Source organism: Copadichromis virginalis, linkage group LG8, assembly GCF_057382275.1.
Source record: "Copadichromis virginalis isolate Kocher_CV1m ecotype Utaka linkage group LG8, C_Virginalis_male_GT1.1, whole genome shotgun sequence".
Taxonomy (NCBI): domain Eukaryota; kingdom Metazoa; phylum Chordata; class Actinopteri; order Cichliformes; family Cichlidae; genus Copadichromis; species Copadichromis virginalis.
Window position 1 is genome coordinate 7095040 of NC_140625.1, and position 10997 is coordinate 7106036.

The following is a 10997-nucleotide window of genomic DNA, read 5'->3' on the forward strand; positions in this document are numbered from 1 at the left end:
TTTCGCACAGACCGACTCCTGCTCTCTTCTCAAAAATAAAATGCTTCATTTAACTCTCCTTCCCACTCACACAGTTTCATGCATTCACACCTGTGATCTGTCCAGTATCCACCCTTTGCTAATACTAGACACTGAGCAGTAATGTCAGGTTGAGTGCCTTGCTTAAGTGCTGCCCTTTCCCTTATTAAACACATATAGACATATACAGTCCATGACTTGATTTTTGCAGCTCTTTTTGCCGTCTAATAGAAATGTCAGAACTGGATTGCTGAATGTTAATCTCAGCTAAATCTCAGTTTTTAATGCTGGCGCTAGTTTTCCAGAAAGACCTGCATGCTCGCTGTCATTTTCCCCGTAGTGATCATCCTTTGTGACAGGTGTGTTTACATGTATTCTCCAAGGCAGCTAATGAGAAAAGACTTGGTGGAACATGGCGTTTTGAGAGATTTATGGGTATTTTCCTTCTTACGTGCAGCATACGGAGCAGAGGCCATGCAGTCAGCACAGTCTGAGCGTGAACTGCATCTGCTCTGAGTCAAGCAGGTGGATGTTTACGTGTGTGGCCGCAGAGAACAGAGAGAGTGATATAAAGTCAAAAGAGGCAGGAAGATGATGTGTTGCTGGTGTTTCACTGTTTATGTCTTGTGTCTTCAAGTGTGCCGGTGGTGTTTGTGCAGACCTCTAAATGTGAGTGTGAAGGCTGACCACAGATGAAGTGTCCTCTCTATACAACCATGCAGCTGAATCACAGCAGTTTCAGGCCTCATACACACACACACCCTACCTTCTCTTCCAGTAACAAAAGTTAAAGAAACAAACATGCTGCTTCTCAGTCATGCCGCGATGTCCCCATAGAACTAAGCGTGCACATTTCTTTCACCCCGGCTTTTACTTCCAATTGTAACTTAATCATTTTGCCCTTAACAGAGCCAGCTCATTTTTTTACCACCTTGGTTTATTTTTACTCAGTTCTTTAACAGTAAATTGATGCCAAACTAATATTCAGCCACACTTAGCTTTATTTAGGAAGTGCCATCTCTCTTCTCAAACAAAACATTATTTTGAGAGAAAGATCTTTCTGCTGTTTAGTTTTCTACAGTTTATTCTATCTATTCACAGCAACTGAGAAATACTTACCTCTAACATTAATGGAGCCTCATTTCTTCAAAGGGACAGAAAAGGTGATAGAGAGAAGTAAGACAAGTAAGTAAGATAAGATAGGAGAGAGCAGAAAGGAGCGCCCGATCTGGCTTCCCACACCTTCCCGCTGGATCGGGCTGTACGCTCTACCTCCCCACTGCCTCCCAGAAAAGGGAAGAAGAGCAGAGGGGAGAAGAGCGGAACGTTTTTCTTTCCTATTCTTTCATTCCTCCTTTTAGTTTCACTACCATGAGGTTATTTATCACTTAACTCATACAGCATTCAAATACAGCATTTAATATACATTTATATAGTTGCAGGTTTAAGCTGCTAATAATCCTGACATCTTGGAAATATACAGTACTGTGTAAAAATCTCAAACTAGCAAGGCAAAAACGGACTTTTTGCAATTTTGAAGACCTTGAAAGTCAAAATTTGGTATGCTTTCTTAAGTCTCTCAGGGAAGCTTTCTTGTAATTTCTTCACATAGGCAGGAATAGATCTCCAAAGTTCTTAAAGAACATTTAACGCTCTTCTTTTGATGGCAGCTGCGTTCTTTTCCATTCTCTGATAAGACAATCCCACACTTCTTCAACAATGTTGAGGTCCGGGCCCTGTGGAGGCCAATCCCTGACTGGTATTGTTCCATTGCATCTGTTTCTATCCAGGTATGCTTTTACTGAACTGGCAGTGTGTTTGGAATCATTGTAACGCTGAAAAATGAAGCTACTTCCAATTGCTTGTGATGGATCAAAATGTGACGGTAGCTTCTGCCTTCATAATTTAATCTGTTTTGATTTAATTAATTAATAAGATCCTGAACACCGCTGGCTGAAGTGCAGCCACGAACCATGACATGACAGTGTTGTATAGATGCTGGGGACACTTGCTTTCGTGCCTTTCTCCTGACCTCTTAAATTTAGACGATGATTTGAACCAAAACCTTCAAATTTGGATTAATCACATCACTGGACTTGTTGCCACTGATTGTCAGGCCAGCTCTTGTGTAATTTGGCATACCTCAGCTCTTTCTCCCCGTTTCCCCTTCTTTAAGAATGAGTGTTTTTAATGAGGCTTCAGTAAACAGTAGATGGATCAGCTGAATAGCCAGATTCATCTCTCAGTTGCTTGTCAGGTCTTTGCTGAAGCTTTACATATTTCTAAAGGACATGACTTTCAGATCGTTCATCTACTGTGGATATTTTTGTGTGTGTTATGTTTGGCATTTTTAGAGCAATGGGAACAAATATGTTTTTGCAATGGGCTGCTGGTAGCAAAGGGCCTAAAGATACAATGTAAATGTAGTTCTTAGCTAAGTTGTGCAGACAACACTGCTCCACGGCTTTTTTATGCTTGAAATTATCCATAGATTGATGTTAAGTGGCTGACCAATCAAACAATCTCAATTCTTCTGACAATTTTTAGGTACAAGAACTGTACTGAATGAACTAGAAGTCAAATAAAAACTTTCAATAACCTTCACAAAGCCTGGAGAACTCTTGCTCAAGAAGCTCTGGCTCCTTGGAAGCATGAAAAATGAGGGCTATTTAAACGGCGTTTTGCACAGTACTGTTTAATAGAAAGAAGATCCAGGAAGCATTCAAGCCATAATGCAAAACCAAAGTGAAAATAGAAGCCACTCTTATTTTATTGATCACTTAAAAATTACAATACTGCCATCTGGACATCGAATGGACCATCACTTGTGTTTTTTATGGTGACAAACACAATCAAAGTTCACATTTAGCAGCTCACACATTTGAAATGTGAGACGCGTCTATTAATTTATTTTTAAACATAACCTGACTACATCCACCTCCAGGTGTTTCACGGCGACCGTCCATCAAGCACTCAGTGTGGCAGCAGCTGCTGCAGCTGGACCACTGCAGGAACCAGCTGTGTGCATGTGTGTGTGCGTTTGCATGTGTGTGTGTGTCCTTCCAGCCAGCTGTGAGGAGAGTGAGAGGTCTTTTCCACCAAAGTCAGCAGCACCTGGGCCAGCTCAGGGCAGGACCAGCAGCCAGACCAGGCCACCCAGCTTATCCTGTGGACTATTAGTCCCAGACTGTCTATTGTTGTTTTAAGCAAAAATCCCCCTCAGATACTTTTACATCGCTCATCAGTCTGCAACGCTCAGTGCATTCCACAGGTTCATATGAGATGCAGTGCTGTGATTCATGCTTTAGGACCCACCTTGCCTGAACCTGCTCCCCTGATAAGCATGCAGAGAATGAGCTATACATTATATAAGCATGTAGAAAGAGCATTACCTTTTCTAAGACGAGAGACTAAGAGCTGGCCTCTGACTCTGCATCCTCTGTGTGGCCACCTATGGCATCCTAATGCGTCATCAATATTCAGCACATATGGCTTACAATAATAAGATAAATCATACTTTGGATAGAAACATAATCAGTTAACACACATAATCAATTATTTGTTTAGATCTTGTTGCAGGGTATTCTGGCTCAGGATCACCTGCTTGCAACATGTAATCCTGCAGGCACAGAAGATAGGAACTGAATTATGAAATCACATGTTTATTTTTTGAAGGTTCTTGTGTGTTTGCTAGAATTTATGGTGAAATGCAGGCGTGAAATGGACGAGAGGTTTGGATATCAGAAGTGGTCTGAAGAAAGGCATCGTGGAGAACTTGCAGTCTGGTTTAGCGATGATGTAGAACTGGGTATCTACAAATGATTTATCTTATGCATGCAGAATGGCAGCTATTCAATGTTGCTATTGAATGTTAGTTCAAATAATCAAAATTCCTCCACAATTTTGGAAATCTTACCACTGAACAGCATGACTAATGGTCTCGGTCGTTCTCATTTCAGATGTCACATATTTACTTGTGTAGTACATGAATTTCCATAGGATGGTGTCTTGAATCTGAAGATATGAGTCGGACACTTGCATTTTGCAACGTTTATGCTCCCTGGCATGTTTTAGTGATCATCTTAGATATACTGAATGCCTGCAAAAAAACAGTCTGCTCATATTTTGTGTCTACTCGCCCTTTGTCAGTAAAAGGCCCTCCTCTTTCCACTTCATAGCCAAGATGTTGACCAATGAGGATGAGACAAATGATAGATCTACCACAGTTACCACAGAGGCTGAAAATCTGAATAGCTCTATATCACATTGTTATCATTGTGAGCTTCAGATCAGTCTATTGACCTTGAAGGAGAGGTAAATAATTCTGGACATGCTCCTGTCTTAGTGAATTTCCATAGCTGTGTTTGATGCTGCAAAAGCACTTACAGTACAGGTGTAACATAAGTGCAAGTATGTGATTTTTAGGAAAATGAACCTCTGTTCCATCCATTGGTGACATGTTGGCCTACACTGAAAAAATGGGAATTGGCAGGCTTTTGAATTTGCACAAATGAATTTAGTTAATGCTACACAAGCCTCTCATGTTTCCCTTATTTACATGATTAAATAAAGTACCATTTATTTATAAACAATACTGAGACTACTCATTTTTCTTGCATTGATTTAAAGTGACTAAATTAGAATACTAAAACCATTGTAATCGTGTTTGACCACAACCGGAAATGATGCAATATATTCAAAGACAACAACTAAATGTGATTGGATAATAAGACCTACCTTATCCAATAAGACAACAACATAATTTAAGGACAGCGCAATTGACCGCCAGATTCTGGAAGACTGTTCAGCCGCATGCAACCTTTGGCACTGAGTCAGGCATAGTGAGAAGGTAAGTAATTTAAATACATTTGTTTTAGTTGGGTACGTTTTCACAGAATTGTTGTAGTGCATGCTATATGAAACGTAATCTGTAATGCATCTACATGTTGTTTTTACAGTGCTAGCTAAAGTTGGTATTAGCTTTGTGGCTAAAGCTGAAAAATATTAACGAATTGCACATAGTCGGGAGAAAGCAGCTGTTGTCGGTCAGATATGGAATTTATGCATGTGACAGAGAGCACTGACGTTTTTGATGGCTTAGCAAGTTAAAACGTCACTGAGAGAGCGCAATAGTGTTTGTGTTACTCGTGCTAGCTATGGCTACAGTGGGTAATTAGTCTGGCTGTAACCGTCAGAGTTTCAGAAGCTGGGAGGGCCACAGTGCCATACCTTAATTCTTGCTGATGACATGCACTCAAGTTATAATAAGCATCCTGCCACCTTAGACGTGGGTTTGAGAACCTGTACCCATAAATGCCAAATCATTTTTCCATTTAGTCATTGTTTTAGGTGAAGTGTCACTTACTTGACTATTCTATCGGTCATGCCCAAATAATACAGCAGATATCTACAAGGAGATAAGTTTGTTCAACAGACTATGTCTTATTAAGTGATGTATTGTGAATTTTCCAACATCGGCCCAAAACAAATTAGGACCCTTTCCCCCCCTCTTTTTTTCTAGTTTGTGTAGAACATATGTGAGCTGCTTCTCAAAAGAAATTAAAGAAACCAATGATGCTCTTCTGGACTGGAATACCTTTCTTCAATTAAAATTAATGTTTTTTGTGATGGTGGAATTTTTACCTTTATGATTACAGAAGTCAAAACATCAGATGATGATAGCTTACTATCTAAACTCCCCATCTCTTGGCAAGTCTGAATTAGAGGGCTCAGCTGTATCGGCCTTTCTAGTGGATTTGCTTAAAGAGGAGATAGCTTAAGTCATTAGGTACATATTCCCTGACATTCTAGAGGTCAACCTTGCACAGTGTGTGACATTAAAGGGCATAACTTATAGAAATGGAATGGTACTGGCCCAAAGGGCAGCAGGTGGATTGCCAGAATACTGAAAAACCATATCTGCATTGTACCACAGCATATTCTACATTGTCAGAGAGCTTGGTGGCTGGTACAGAGAGCACGACAGAGCTTTTGAGCTCCGCCCAGTATCCACAAGAATATTCACTCTCGCTTCGCTCTGTGAACTCCTTGATACTTATCCATTGGTTGACTATGAGATTGGATCAGTCCACATTGTGACTTTAAAAAGGCATATAGAAATAAAAGGTGTTCATATAAGTGTAATAGGTTCAGTCGCATGTATTTCATTCGATAAATTCTTCTTTTTTATGTCTGATCTTTATAGCTTTGAGTATTGGGTATGGATAGCTTTATGAAAACTAAACTGAAATGATTCTTTCTGAATGTCTGATATTTAATTCTTTTTTTCCTACAGAGTCCTATGGGGAGTCCTATGGTCCTAAAGACTGTTTTGGCTGACGGAACCTGTCGAAGGCTCACTCTCTAATGGAGTGCCTGAATCAACTGAGGATCTCATCGCTGAAGTCAAGAGACAGTGTTGTCTTCAGGGCAGTTTCAGACTTCAGTTTATGGATTCCTTGTTTGGGAATGAGTTTCTTAACCTTACCTCAGTTTCAGAAGTAGCAGACAAGGGGACTCTTAAAGCTATTGACATGTCAAAGCCCACCACATGGATATAAAAAAGAGTAAAAGAGTTGGTGAAACTCAAGATGGAAAAGACTTTTTCATACAGAAGACATGAAGTTGTTCGTGATGCACCAATGGTGGAGGCTTTCATGGCAAGATGGCCTGCTCTATTTGATTTCCATGAGGTAAGGTTTGCCTCATACACGGTGTTCTTGTGGTATTAGCCTAAAATGGTTAAGGCACAGTTGTTATTTGACAGCCCATTTCTTCAGCATGAGTGATTGAGGCCTTCTTCCAGGTATTAAACCTTTGAAGCTCATTTCTCTGTGCTCATGTTTTCAGATCAACGCTGAGTTTAAGAGAATTGCCACTATCCCCCCTCAAACAAAGTTCCTGGCTCAGCTGGATCTCCACTTGGACAACCTGGTGAAGTTGGTCAACAGAAGAGGAGAGCTTGGACTAATACTGAAAAGAATTGTGGCATAAATGGATAATGTAAGTGATAAAGCCTCAACATTCACTTAACATGATCCTCTTTGGATGAAATTTTACAATTGTGGAAGATTTCAAATGTTTTCCCATGATAAATTCTCTCATTTTGTATTTTTACATCTGCTTGTTTTTTTAACCTTCACTTTGTCAACTTATTATTAATTGCCAGTAAACCTATTATTAATTTGTGTGCCTTTACTTTAAAAACATTCATGTAAAGTACACTATTAAAACAAGAGCTGAATGAAGATGCTAATTACATACATTTCATTTCAGTGTGAAGATGTTGATGCTGAGTGTGTCAAGGGAGTGTGTATCTACATGGGTGAAGACCCTGGCATGCTTATCCAGGAGTATGTGGTATGTACTTGTCTTTTTTTTTTTTTTTTTTTTTTGGACTTTCCACAGTGTGTCATATTACTTACTTGGAAATGACTAACATGGCTTCTTTTTTACAGGGCATGGAAGAACGTGCCATCAGTGAGACTGTTGAAGACACCACTGTTTGAATTTATCTTCTTAAAGAGCAAGCTTCAGCAGATGAACAAGAGTTGTCCTTGCAGGCATCAGGGTGGCGAAGACTTTGGATAATGTAGCATTTGCTGTGATAATGCTATTTGGACTAATGTATGCATTAAACCTTGCCTACCCTGCTGACCTTCGCTGCAACTTTGACGTTTTCCAGAAGGTTTTCATGGAACTGGATGGAGCTAAACTCTCTAAAGTTCTTGCTTTCAAAAACCATCTGTTTCATTGAAAAGTCAAAGACTGCACTTCTGCAATTCTTTGCAGTTTTTCATTTTGTGTTCAGTAACGTTATACTGCTTATGTTTTTATTGCTTTCCCCTCGTGTGACTGCAATGCAGGATAATTTTTCCTTTTGGTATCATGTTGTAAGAAATTTCTACTGACGATTTTTAGCAATATGTTCTAAGTCAACCTTAATGTCCTGCTAACATGTTTAAAATGAAGATTAAAATTCATGTAGGTGTTTGGTATTAGTTATGTAACAATGTCATTTAAGGCTCAACTTAGTTGAAATCTTATACAGGTAAATACATGTACAGAAGCTGAAACTGTTGTCAAATAACACACAAGTTATATTTGGGTAAATCTGTTTATTCATAAAAGCGTGTTGCTTTTTTTCAGGTAGTCTTAATTTAGTTTACATTTTCAATTGTGTAATTAATACAAATGTTATATGTAAGAGATGACGGGATCATCTATAAGCACTTTCTTTTATTTGCTGCTGAGGTCAGTTTTTTGTGAAATATTTGCAAATATATTCTCAAACTAACTTTTTCTTTTAGTTATTTCTGCAGGCTATCTTTAAAAATGTGTTAACAAGTTTATATGGATGCGATTTTGGACTTGTTCATGGCAGAATTGCTGCTTTCACTGCTGTTACAGTTTAATAAAGGTGAATTGTTCAGTAGCACTCACAGTCTTTGCCTTTTTTGTCAATAATAATCAGTTAATATTTCAATTGAAAAAATTAAGTAGGATTTAAAGCCATAATTTGTGTTGCAGGAACATAATTGCAATGTGTTTACATTACATAATATCATTGCGTACCACTGGCAAATAAAAATAAGTTGGTGTTAAACATTAAAATATATTGACATTATGCAATACATTTATATTATGATAATAGATTAATATTAGTACATCAAACATGATTTTTTAAAGTAATCTGATGTAAATAAAATACTTTGATCTGACAAGCATTAATTACTTGAGGGAAAGTGGAAAATTAAGTCAGTCATACTTATTCATATTATGTGGGACCGATGTACACAATAAAATCAAGTAAATTGAAAGAACTTTTTTTTTCAGTGTACCACTAAAATTCCATTCGTGACGCTGCTGTTAAATACATCATTATTATCATGACAGAAAGAAATTCAAATCCCACCTTGAGTTAGGAGAAGTAACCTGCTGCATTTTAAACAGAGGAAGAGAATTGTTGCTTAACCAGACGTCACCCCTGCACGGGCTAAGGCAGCTTTCAGCCTGATCCCCAAGCCGCGAAAACCCTCGCTAAGAGAAAGAGCAGCTTTACAGCAGGATTAGAGCCCCGTCTACCTTTTCCTCCTTTTTCTTTTCTGTCTCGCTCTCTCTTCTTTCTACCTAGGACAAACATAACATAGCCTGCTATTCATGTCACATCTTGCCAGTAGCCATCACCTCGATGGGAGCCAGTGCTCCACGCACGGTCTGGTGTTGAGTTCCACCAATAGGGGCAGGTTACCAGCTCCCACTGCCAACAATGTCCATAGAGTGCAAATGTTTATTTTAAAAGTTATGTTCGAGTATTGATTTTATTTCATTTTCCCTCCTCCTAGGCCGCCTGCTCTTGGCTCAGGTAAAGTGCCTGTCCATCATGAGGTTTTCCTGCTGGAGCCAGGCATGTTGTCTGTCTCATAAAAGCCGCTACTATAGTATAATGTAGCCCCGTGCCCCGAAATGTCCGCCTTTCCTCTCCAAGCACGCTGAGCTTCCACTGAGGATGTGTGTGTGTAGTGTGTGGGCCCTGTCCAAGAAAAATATGTTAGGGGGCCTCATGTCTTATAATAGTCTGGACATAGAATATCTCACCTACTAGCAGGAAAAATATAACAGTTAACATTAATACCCGATATGTCTCTTTACCCACTTATCTTATTTTATATACTGACCCTGTATTTGTATTCAATTAGCTTTAAATGGGTGTATGTTTAATATATGGAGTCACACTAACATTCTCTGTTCCCAAAACATATAGCATAAAATATATTATCTTTCGCGCTTCCTGTCTGAAGTGCGGCTCACTTTCCACCGTGTTCGTGCTTTCTGGAGCAGGTTATTGCTTTTGAAAAAGACAGAAAAAGATCCGAAATAGCTCGCGCGCAAGACATGAGCCAGACGTCCTGTCATTCCCTGCAGCACTCCTGAAGCGAGGCAGACGATAACTACGATAAGTCTGAAGATGAAAGCGGACAGCAGCAGGTATAAAGGTCACTGTGTTAGCTGCTCTGTTTCAAAGTCCGCAAACATTTCTACAGCTTGTTAAAAACACACTTGGGTTTGAGTAGTTCCAAATGAAATCAATCCTCAGTATAAGTGCTTTGTTTGTTTAATTGGCAGCATTTTCAGATGACGAATTATTCGAAACTGCCCGTGGCCTCAGGACCATTAGATTAAGTTTATCTACTAGACAGAGTTTAGACCGTCCAAAGTTTAAGTGGCATAAAAAAGTTTATGAACCCTCTGGAATGTTTCTGTTTGTGCAAAAGTTTTGAGACACCCTTCAAATTTTTATAGTTGGCTTCCAAGAAGCCAGACTTTCATCTAACTTTTAAAGTAGTCTTGAGCCAGACCACTGTTCTCCAGGCTTTCACAGGGTCTTTGGCTGCTTTTTCATTCAGTTTCAGTCCAATCGTTTTACCTGATTATTTTCAGATGAATGTTTTTTGTTTGTTTGGCCACTAATATTGACTTATGACTCATTCAAGCTAATGCACCCAGCGACAAACCAGTGTTGTGTACACATAAATAAGGTAACCTAGCAAAAACAAAGCTTAAATGCCAAATTAGACAAGATTTGGATTTAAAATCTGTGGCAACAGGTCTTAAGGAGTAATGAATCCAAATTTGATATTTCTGGTTGGTTTGTTCTGGAGTAGTACAGCCATCTGTAAAACACAGCCAAGCGTTTGGCGCTGCATTTCGGCCAGCGGTGTTGGGGATTTTGTCAAAACTGAAGGAATGCAGAAATGCACCATCAGATTTTGATCCACCATGCAATACCATCTGGAAGGAGTTTGGCTCACTTCAGTTTTCAGCATGACAATGATCCCAAACACATTGCCAGTGTGGTAAAGGCATACCTGGATAGAGACACACAATCTGATAGAATACTATCAGACATGGACTCCCCCACCCCCTGCCTCCAGCCAAGAACTCAACATTATTGAAGCTGTGTGAGATCTTCTTTATAG

The 10997-nt window shown here is 39.3% G+C and overlaps 1 pseudogene across 1 annotated transcript; it reads left to right on the forward strand.

Moving 5' to 3' along the window:
• The first annotated feature begins 6270 nt into the window (after positions 1–6270).
• LOC146702613 (uncharacterized) lies at positions 6271–7964 on the forward strand (annotated as a pseudogene). The gene is made up of 4 exons (XR_014922073.1): positions 6271–6710; positions 6868–7020; positions 7294–7377; positions 7476–7964. The product of XR_014922073.1 is annotated as an uncharacterized LOC146702613 (transcript).
• Positions 7965–10997: the final 3033 nt, after the last annotated feature.